Source organism: Octodon degus, unplaced genomic scaffold (genome assembly GCF_000260255.1).
Source record: "Octodon degus isolate 3935 unplaced genomic scaffold, OctDeg1.0 scaffold00148, whole genome shotgun sequence".
In the NCBI taxonomy this organism is placed as follows: domain Eukaryota; kingdom Metazoa; phylum Chordata; class Mammalia; order Rodentia; family Octodontidae; genus Octodon; species Octodon degus.
In genome coordinates, this window is record NW_004524724.1 from 1,846,138 (window position 1) to 1,857,482 (window position 11,345).

At 47.3% G+C, this 11,345-nt stretch overlaps 1 long non-coding RNA gene across 1 annotated transcript; it reads right to left on the minus strand.

Annotated features, from left to right (window-relative positions):
• Positions 1 to 7,523: 7,523 nt before the first annotated feature.
• LOC111812888 lies at positions 7,524 to 9,653 on the minus strand. Its single transcript, XR_002818260.1, has 3 exons — positions 9,525 to 9,653; positions 8,974 to 9,186; positions 7,524 to 7,857 (listed from the first exon to the last, which is right to left on the minus strand). It is a non-coding gene; the product is annotated as an uncharacterized LOC111812888 (long non-coding RNA).
• Between the last annotated feature and the right edge of the window lie 1,692 nt (positions 9,654 to 11,345).

The window sequence follows — 11,345 nt, forward strand, 5'->3', positions numbered from 1 at the left end:
ATGGTTTCTGTTAGAGGGGACCCTGTTAACATAAGCCATGAAGCATGGGCTGCCTCAGCAACACCTTGTGACAATGCAAAGGAGCGCTCTTAGCATGATGACAGGCCCGGCCCGAGGGGTGTCCTCGTGGAATATGAGGGGCGCAGCATCCCTGCCTGCCGTCGCTCCCTTCTGGTGGCCCAGACGATGTTTCTGTCACCAGTCCCCGTCCTTTGGTGCACACCTGGACACACATTCACACGTATGTGTGTGTGCATGTGTGCATAGGGAGGAGGACTATCAAGTAGTGAAGAAAGTTAAGCGAGAACCACAAGTTCTCTTGGATTTGTACAGAAGCTTCACTGTCCCTTCATCCTCGCTATGAGAACTGCGTTCAGCTGGGTAGCACTCGTCCCCACCCGCAGCTATACCAAGCCGATCATGGGCGACCAAGGAATCATACACTCTTAATTCCAGCAAAAGTACATTTGAGCCAAAAGCTGGCTTCAGGGGCACCATTTTCAGATGACATTAGAGATAAAGGCAGCTGTGTATTTGTTCCCTGAATTTACTAGACTGTTATTTAACGGATAGTGGAACTTTGTGACAGTTTGTTCTTTGGGTGTTGATGACGTTCATGCGTTGTTACTGCCTAGAACACACAGGCTGATACTATTGCTCCTGCTCAGGGTCAGCACGCCCCAAGAGCCTGGTAGTAGTAGCACTGGGTCACAGCCGTCAGGTCCCCTCTGGGGCTCCGCATATTGCTGGGGTTGGCTCACCCGATGGACAGCCGGTCGTATGCACCTGAGGGCAGCAGGCCTGGCAGGAGGTTCACATTGCTGCCATATCAAGGCACTGGCGCTGAGCTTCAGCGGTGGCGGAGAACTCTGCCAGGGTGTGCGACTTCTCCTAGAAGGTCCAGGATGCAAAACCAACCTGTCTAGCACCATGCTATGGCCTGTGCCTAGATGTCCCCCAAAGCCCCATGCAAGGGCCGGCCAGGTAGCTCAGTAGACTGAAGTGCTTGCTGAGGAGGCGTAAGACCAGGGTTCAATCCTCAACCTCCATGCCAGCCCCACCCTGGGATGCACTGAGATGGTGTCTGAGACTGGGCAAGGTGGCACACGCCTGTAATCCCAGCACTTGAGAGGCTGAAAACGGGAGGATCACTACAAGTCTGATCTATGTAGTAAGACCCTGTAGACTCTGTACTAAATATATTTTTTTTAAAAAAACAACAGATTTTTTTTAAAACAAAGCCGCATGCAGCCATAGGTGGGGCTTTCTCAGAGGTGGCTGCATCTCGAGTGTGTGGTGCTGGAATTAAGGGTGTGCGATTGCCGAGCCATGATTGGCGTGGTTCTGGGTGTGAGTGCTACCTGCTCTAAGTGCACCTAGCATAGCTAGGACAGAGGCAGAAAAAGGCTGCTGTTGTCGCTTGGAGCTTGCTGTCTTGCTGACTTCTGCCATCTGTCTGGCATGAGCTGATTCTCCTCCGCAAGGCCCGAGAGCCGTGCACACTGCCTTGGGGCCTGCCAAATATAGACTGAAACCTCTTCAAACTGAGCCAAATAAGCCCCTCCTCCCTTCACTTGGTGCCAGGTGTTCTGCCTCCTTAGCAATGTGAACAGGAGCTAAGGCAGACCAGAGGGTCCCTGCTCTCTGAAAGCACTCCTTAGCCCGCCCATGTCCACTGGCTCCTCCCTCATGAGGCACTGGAGCTGCCGGGTCAGAACTGTGCACAGGACTCGTCTACAGACTGCAGTCCGCTGACTACGGTTTCAGAAGCAACACCGCAGCTGAAGTGGGTGTGATTTAAGACTGAACATGCTGCTGGTGACGGCGAACCACAGACCCGGACTGAGGTGGCTCCAGGAAGGAGACTGCACGGGGCTGGTCGCCGTTACCTCATCTGACCTTGCAGCCCTGAATGCCAGCTACCTTATAAACTACCTTAAAATAAAATGCTATAAATAAGCTTCCCTCTGCAACTCCAGTCACTACAGGCCCTACCTGAGCTCCCAGCAGGCCACCCGCCCCTCCGAGATCAGCCTTGTTCTTACACACAGAGAACATGAGGACTCTTAGTTTCCTAAGTCCTCTGATTCAGCCTCAAGTTATCCACAAAGGCAGCCATTCCTGAGCGCTCACACGAGCCAGGGGTGCTGCATGCTCTACTCACCTTAACTCGCTTCTCTGCAGCCTGGGAAGGGTGCTCTGGTGAGAGGCATTTGGCAGAACCTACACAGGGCTGATCACCGTTACCAAAGAGCTCCCCAAAGAGCTTAGGCAGTGCCCGACTGCCCAGCCCCCAGACTCCCCACTGACATCGTCACGTGGCTCCGAGCTCTTCAGCTCCATATGGCAACTTTCCCGCGCAGGGCCTCCCCCTCCACCGTCCACTGCAGGCAGGGCCACTCTCCACCTGCTCACGTAGCTCTGAAGCCCCCAGTCTCTCTAACCTTCCTTCTTTCAGAGTTCAGCTGATGCTTTCCAAGATGATGTCAATCATCTGTAGGCAGTCTGCATATATACTTTTTCCCAAATCCCAACTGCACTGTGCCAGTTCTGGAGCAATTCCATCTTGTGAGGTTTAATGAGGATCACGCAGTGGTCCTTGCATGATAAAGCACTGCTTGCTGAGGGGGACACTCTTTCAGTGGAGGTCCGACTTACTCCCCTCAAGACAGCTTTGCTGCACTGGCGCTGTGTCCACACCGTACTGGAGACCACGTGCTGTGTGCACAAAAGTGGAGTCCAGCCCAAAAGCAGGTTCCACTGTGCTGCTGGCTCACATAGTGCCACCATGCCTCTGTGTGTGTGTGTGTGTGTGTGTGTGTGTGTGTGTGTATGTGTGTGTGCACGCATAACTACTACTGCTATTATAAGAACTGGGGGCCGGGGATGTAGCTCAGCAGCATAAGCACCTGCCTGGCAATCTCAAGGTACCAAGTTCTATCCTTGGTTAAAAAACAAAACAAAACAAAACAAAAAAAATACTGGGGAAGTTCAATATAAAATTCTTACTTCTTTTGAAAGATTATTCATCAGGTGCTCGTAGTCCATATATAAGTGACCTGCCTATCACCCTAGACGTGTGGGTTTGGGATCTCCACTCTGAGCCGTTCAAAGGCTGAGCATACGTGGTGTTTTTGTGCTTGTGTAAGCTTTCCTATGATGTTTCTTCAGATTACACTGCTGTTAGCCACCTGGTCAAATCTTCCTTTTTTTTTTTTTGCGTTACTGGGGATTGAACTCAGGCCCTTGCGCTTGCCAGGCAGGCACTTATGCCACTGAGCTGCATCCCCATCCTCCTTCCTTACCTTTTTAGAATTACTTTTATTATTATTATTATTCTTTTTTGTGTGGCCGGCTCGGCCTACCCGGGGGCGGGGCTGCCGTGGCGTGTGGTGCTGCGGATCTGTGGTCCCTGTGCGCTGCCTAAGCGGCCTGGGCAGGGGCGTTAGGCCGGTGAGCTAGCTCTCTCGCCAGCCCTTCCTTACCTTTTAAGGTCCAGACAAAGCATGGCCATGTCTGTGAAGTCATTCCAGAGCTGAATGAATTCAGTTACCCATCAAGTTCTCTGTGTATGTGCAATGGAGCTCTCTCCAACCATTCAGGTGTATCTTCTGGCCAGACGGCCAAGTCTTGGAAAGAGAGTCCATCTTGACCCCTCCACTCTAGCCACAAGCCTCAGCCACTGCGTGCCCCATCCCCGCGAACAAACACTGAACAAATTCAGCTACAGTAAAAAGTTATCTTTTAATCTCTTCATTAAAGTCTTTTCCTCACCAATTGTTAAGCAAACAAGTAAATGTACTATTAGCTCATGTCAAAAGGGTTATTTATTATTTATTTTATTTTTGGTATTTAGTACAGGGTCTCACTATACAGCTCAGACTTGCAGTGATCCTTCCTGTTTTGCAGCCTCCCAAGTGCTGGGATTATAGGCGAGTGCCACCACGCCCAGTCTCATTTGATGTCTCAGTGTGCCCTGGGGGCAGTGGTGGAACATGGCACGCCAGGGATTGAACCCCAGTCCCTGTGTCTGCCTAAGCAGGTGCTTTAATCCACTGAGCTATCTGGCTGCCCTTAAAGGGTTGATGAAAGTATAACTTCTTAGTAAAATATCAGCAAACCAAATTAAATAGCCCATGAAAAACTGTACATCATGACCAAGGGAGGTTCATCCCTAGAAGCTCAGATTAGCTTAACAGGTATAAATCAATCAGTGTGATAAATTGAAGCAGTGGAATGAAAAAGAAATCACATGATTATCTCGGTAAACAGAGACAAAATGTTTTCATCTTTAACTTTCAGTTGACTAAGAGAAACTAATGGCATAAATGAAAAAAAATAACATATGTGTGCTATTATTTGTTTCTTTCTGTGAGTTATTTTTGTCTATGTCTTATGTTCTGAGTTACTTTTAAGATTATGATATATAGTATGTGAACTATTGTTATTTATTTTGCTATAAAATTTTTTTATAAAATAAAAAAAATTAAGGTTTCATTTTCCTTCTGGATAAAAACTCAGTGTTTTCAGTGTATATGTTCTTTCTACCCCAAAACAAGGGATATCTTTTTCTTTTGACACAAGGTCTTACTACGAAGTTTGGATTCCTAGACATCCTCCAATCTCAGCCTCCCACGCCCCGGGTTACAGGCATGCACCACGATGCCTGGTTTGGGGCTGCTACAGTACGCCCAAGGTTCTGCGGCTGGCATAGCATGTGGTGCCAGGGATCAAACTGGGGTTCTTGGGCTTGCCAGGCAGGCACTCATGCCGCCGAGCTATGTCCCCACATCTTTCCAAATTCTGATATCCTCTTAAATCTCCTTTTTCCATAGTGCTGCAGTTTTTGTGTAGATGTCTTTCACTTCCTTTGTTAGACTGACTCAGAGGTATTTCATTTTTGGGATGCTATTTTGAAAGCTATTGTTTCTCTATTTTCTCTCTAGGTTACCTCGTTATTTATGTACAGGAAGGCTATTGATTTTTGAGTGTTGACTTTGTATCCCGCTATGCTACTGCATTTGGCTACTGGGTCAAGAAGTTTTTTGGTGAAGTTTTCAGGGTCTTCTATGTAGACTTATCCTGTCATCCACAAATAAAAATAATTTAACTTCTTTCTTTTTTATCTTTATTCCTTACGTATATATATTTTCTAATTGCTCTAGCTAATGTTTCCACAACTATACTGAATAAAAGTACAGATAGCGAGCATCCTTGCGTTGTTTCTGATTTTAGTGTGAAAGCTTTCCGTTTTTGTCCATTTACATGATGGCTATTGGCTCGTCGTAGATGGCTTTTATCAGATTATGCTAAACACCATCTATTTTAATTTTCTTTAGGAATTTTAGCATAAATGAGTTCTGGACTTTGCTGAAAGCTTTTTCTGAATCTATTTAAATGACATGACTTTTGTTCTTGACTCTGTTAATATGGTATGTGACATTTATTGATTTGCAGATATTGAGCATATCCCAGTTGGTCATGGTGTGCAGTCTTGATGATTCGCTACTATCTGTTCGACAATATCTTCTTGAGGACTTCTGCTTCTGTGTTTATTAGCGAGATTGACCTGTAGAGCTTTCTTGGTTGAGTCCTTCTCAAGTTTTGGTGTCAGGGTGATACTTGCTTCATGAATGAGTTTTAGAGTACTGCTTCCCTTTCAATGTCATTGAAACATCTGAGAAGTAGTAGTAGTGCTAGGTCTTCTCTAAATTTCTTGTAGAATTTAGCAGTAAATCCATTGGGTCCTGGGCTTTTCTTTGTTGGTAGTTTTTTAAAATGTATTTAGTACAAGGTCTACAGGGTTTCACTACACAGATCAGACTTGTAGTGATCCTTCCTGTTTTTCAGCCTCCCAGGCACTGGGATTGTAGGCATGCACCACCACGCCCAGTCTCCATCACCATTCAGTGTGCCCTGGGGGCAGGGCTGCCATGGCAGGCTGAGGACCGAACCCTGGTCCCTGAGTCTGCCTAAGCAGGCACTTTAATCTGCTGAGCTACCTGGCCAGCCCTGTTGGTAGGTTTTTAATTACATCTTCAATTCCACTGACTGATACTGGTTTATTTAGAACTTTTATACTTCTGGATTCAGCTCTGGATTCAGTTCCTATGTATCCTGGAATCTGTCCATTTCTTCTACATTTTCCATATTATTAGACTACAAGTTCCCAAAGTAGGTGTAGACAGTCCTCTGGATTCCTGCAGGGTCTGCTCTGATTTTACCTTTTACATTCCTAATTACATAGGTTTGAGTCTTTTTCTTTCCTAAGGTTTTGTTGACTTTATTTAATCTTTTAAGGAACCAACTCATTGATTCATTGATTCCTTGCATGGTTTTCTTAGTCTCCCTTGCATTAATTTCTATTCTGATCTTAATAATTTCCTTCCTTGTACAAGCTTTGGGCTTGACTTGTTTTTCTTTTTCTACCAGCTTGAGATTCAACATTAAATTATTTATTTGAGCTTGCTCTGTTTTACTGATATAGGTATTTCCTGCTATAAATTTCCCTCATAAAACTGCTTGGCAACTTGGAAACATCCCAAATGCCCGTGAACCGACGAATGGATATGGGGGATGCGAGTGGGGTTTTATATGATCGAGAACTACTCTGCCCTTAAGAAGGGTAAACTTGAGACATTTCTAGCTAAATGGCTGAAACCTTAAGGCCATTCTCTCAGGTGACATAAAGAAGATGCACCTTAAGGCTATTCTCTCAGGTGACATAAATAAGGCACACATGCTTAAATACCACATTGTTTCTGTAGTGTGAGAAACTGAAGAGCAAAAAGGATCAAAATGTATAATAGATATTATAAAATAGAAAGAAAATGTTTAAACAGGAAGGGAAATGGGTGGGGGAGAAAAATGATGAGAAAAGAAGGAAATAAGGCTTCTGTAAGTAAGAAGGGGATAAGGGGCTAGAAGCAAGGCGGGAATAGAAAAGCAGAATGGAGCTGTGTTGCATACAGGTACAAGCTCCCTACAGCAAGTGTGATCACTGTGGACACATGAATGTATCAGTGAGCTTAATTAGTTAAAAAAACTCTTAGCAGTATCAGTACAGAAGATTTTCCAGTAATGTCCAAACTAAAACAAAGATACCCATTCTCACCACTTCTGTTCGACACAATACCAAAAGTACTAGCAACAGCAATCAGACAAGGGAAAGAGAAAGAAAGAAAGCTAACAAATTAGATCTAAAATTATCACTATTTATAGATGACATACTCTAATATTTAAGAACACACCAGCATACTCACAGAGCTATAAGGACTAACAAATGTACTCAGCACAGTTGTCTGATATAAGAATCACCATTTAAAGGCCAGTAGCCTTTAAAAGCCAAACATACATAGAAAATGGCTTAGCTGTGAAGGAAATCAAGAAAATAATCTTATTTATGAAAACAAAAAGAAATATTTTGGAAAAACAAGAAAACAATTTATACAGTGAAAACTGTTGAAAATAAATGAAAGAAGTTGAAAAGGAAATAATAAAAATATATCCCATGAGTTTGACAAGTATCCATACTACCCAAAGCACTATACAAATTCAAGGAAATCTTTCTCACATTTCATGTGCATGCTTTACAGAAATATTAAAAAATCCTAAAATTCATATTGAGCCATAAAACATGTCTGCACATAGCCAAAGCAATACTGACAAAGTTGGAGGCGGCCCCGCGGCCATCCGCACTTACCGGGCAGCGTTGCAGCAGTGTGGCCTCGCGTGGCCTCCCGTGGCCTGGCCCGGCGGGCCGGCATCCAAGCCGCAGGTTCAACGGGTGCTCAGCAAGGTCCAGGAAGGCCACGGGAAAGGCGTTCTCTTCAGTAAACTGGTGCCGGGAAACTGGATCTCCATGTGCAAAAGAACGGAATTAAATCCTTCTCACAAATCAATGAAAAGTATCCCAAAGGCCTAAATGTAAAATCCAAAATTACAAAACTCGTAGTAAAGAACACGGAGGGAAAGGTCTTGGCAATTCGCCAACCGTTGCTTAGCTATCACACCAGCCTCTCAAGCTCCAAAAGCAAAAGAGAGTAAATGGGACACCATTAAATCTAAACACTCTTGCATGGTTAAAAAGTGAGATGAAGCGGCAACCTACTGAGTGGGAAAAAATAGCCGACCCCCTAGCTGACACGCAGCCCAGAACCAAGACTTGGTACTAATAGCAGTGACAAAGAGCCCTTACAGCACCATGGCTAAATAAGTAAATAATACACTTTGACATGGGCACAGGCGCTGAGCAGCCCTTTCTCCGAAGAGAACGGCCGTCCCCTCCCAGACCAGACGACGCCTGCCACCAGGAGGACAAGGCGTGGATGTGGGCGCCGCGGGAGCAGGGAAAGCTCCGTGCACGCGGGCCTGAACGCAGAGGGCGCCGCTGCTTTGGGAAACGCAGTTGGCGGGTGACCCAAAACCGGGCGGGAGGGCCGAGTGCGCCTGCGCGAGGCCAGGCTGGGCCTGCGGGGCGGGGCGGGCGGAAGGGCGCGGGCGGCACCCGACCAACGCTCTCGGGCCCTGGGAAGACCCCGCCCGGGCCCAGCCGCCGCCGCAGCGCCTCGGCGGAGACATGCACACCAGCGGCAGCCGCCGGCAGGCAGCGAGCGGGTACTGCGAGGTGGCCAAAGCCAGAGGCCGATGCGTCGCGGGAAGATGAAGCTGTGCTTAGCAGAATCGCACCAGCGAGTTTTGCTAAGTACATTCCAGCTGCTTTTGTCCAAAAAGTAATACGTTAGTTTGCTTCACGTGGTAACCATTTTCCTATCTATATGGATAACATCGTACTGTAACCCCCAAATAAACGCGGCGAAGTTTATTTTTAACAAAGAAATAGTTGTTTTAGATGAGCGTTAGGCAAACGTCGGTCTTTGCGCGTTCGCAAGGCGGCGGTGAAGGCCGGCGCTACCTGACTTCTGTAACCTCCCTCCCCTTGGAGCACTGCTCAGAGGATCAAAAACAGCACACGTTTTTGAAGAATACTCTCGCGTGCGCCGCAGACTCAATAGGCGGTAATTACTTCATTCATCAGGTCTGCGCGTGCACCTCCAGTTTCAAACCTTGCAGTGTCACAGGAAGCTCTTTGTAACCACATCCTGCGTGACCGACGTCGCTGGGGTTTGCTTTTTCTTTCTGTTTTATGCCACACATTAAAATACAAGGCGCAGTGCCTGGCTGGACCTAGACGAGAAGAACAACACAGCCGTTTAGAGGAACTGGACGACTCACAGGAGGTGGGATACAGCGCTCGCTTCCGGGCGGCGCGCAGCGTCCGCGTGAGCAGGAGAAGCCTCGGGCTTTGTGCGGAGCCAGGCGAGGCAGCCGCGCAGTCGCTACGCGCGCTAAGCGATGCCTGAGGGCCAGCGTGCAAGCACCTGCTTGCTTTTTGTCTGCAGACAGCCCCAGGTGCGCGCAGCCGGCCGCAGCGCCTTGCTGTCCCGCTCGGCGCCTCCGCCAGCCCGGCACCTGCCACAGGTGTGCGTGCGGAGGCCGGGAGGGCCCTGGCCCCGGTCTCTCACCTGCCTGTGTGCAGGGAGCTCCATTCTGGGAGGAGCACGCGAGATCCCAGGCAGATTGGAAACTTTCTTCGTAGGAGTTTTCTTTCTGTGCGATCCAGTGTTCTCCTGCTACGGCTTGCGACCTCCCCGAAGCCTAGATTCATGGTGCGGTGCTAGGCTCGACGGCACAAGGATTAAGGACGTAGTGCTGCCTGCCCTAAGGAGCCTGGGATACAAGAGACAGAAAGAGCTGTGTCGTCCCTCGTTGCTCTGCCCGTGGAGAGCTGTTTGTCCCCTACAGTGCCTGTCTGCCGGGCCACCCTGCCTTGGAGCCAGCCAAATATGGACTGAAACGTCTACTGAACTAAACAAACCTTTCTTCCCTAAATTTGTGGGTGTTGGGTATTTTGTCTCAGCAATGAGAAAAGACATCTCCTAACTACTTGGCAGGGACTTTGATTCTGCATTGCTGGCCTCTGGTTAACATAACCAGACCCTGTTGAACTGTGGGAACATGCCCACTTGTCTTTCTCTTCTGTTGTGTTTGTCTTTTTGAGACAGGGTCTTGATATGCAGTTCAGGCTGGCCCTAATCTCAGTAGCACAGGCTGGCCTCAAACTCACAATGATCCTCCTGCCTCAGCCTCCCGAGTGCTGGGATTACAGGCATGGCCCAACAGTTTCTTGACAGAGCATTATATCAGCTCCTAAGTGGTTCTAATTGTAGAACATAAACAGCCAACATAATAGAAAGTGGACATCCTCTTTTCAAAATAAATGTGCCTCACTATCAGAAGTAAACAGGAGTCTGCCACCAATAGGTGAACTGCATGTCAGGTTTAAAGGACGCAGGGCAAGCCTAGAGAACTGCTATATACCTTATTTGCCTTAAAGAAATAATCCAGTATGAGCCTTGCATTTCTCTCTGGTTCCAAATACTCCACAGGCACCTCTTTTCTTGCCCATATGTCCTGTCTTTCCAGACCTTTAAACAATATTCAGTTCGGTATTTGTTCTGAAGGTAGAAAAACTCTCTGCCTTCATGAATGTCAAGACCAACTTTAAGCAAAGCAGACAAGCACCCATGTGTTTATGCCAGCACTCTTTTGTTCCGTCTTTATATTTTTAAACCAAATATTAGAAAAGATTTGTAACTTCTAAAATTCAATGTATTTGCAAGTCTTTTAATTTTTTAAATGAATATGCCAAAGTTCTGACCTCTTGTCTGTACAGAAAGTTAATCCTGGGACTAGAAAATAGGCTTTATGTGAACCTGATTTTTCTCTGGCCTTTGTTTTTTTCTCACTTAGGAAAGGAAAATTGGGTTGATTATCCTCAAAGGCTTAAATTGAAGGCAAAATGAAAGGTTAGCCAGGACCTTTGCTGAGCCTACAGGAGGTTTAAGCTGTGGGTATGTTTGGGCTGTTTCAGGAGAAGAAGGTCAGTTTTGCTCCACTCAGCTATGAAATGGGACCAGGCGACAGCTGTGGGCCGGCTGAGGTCTGGGGTGGCCCGTGATGTTCCCGGCACAGCTTGTCCACATGCTGCAGGCTCCTGTCCCTGGCAGGATCATGTTTTAAGGTCAAGGGAGACATAAAGCTGGGCACATGCTCTGATCCAGTAGTTTCCACTCTGGCGCATGGGGAAGGAATGGGGGGGGGGGCTCGTCACTCCCCATCAGCTGCACGATGGTCCTGGGCCTCACGGAGCAGGAGCTGCCAAGGTTTAAAAACAGAATGGCACCAGGGCAAAGCACCACACCCTGGCATCAAATGCTTCCCATAGTTTCCACCCCCAGCCCTCTCCCTCCCCCACCCACTGCTTCTATTTAAACCCCAGGCTC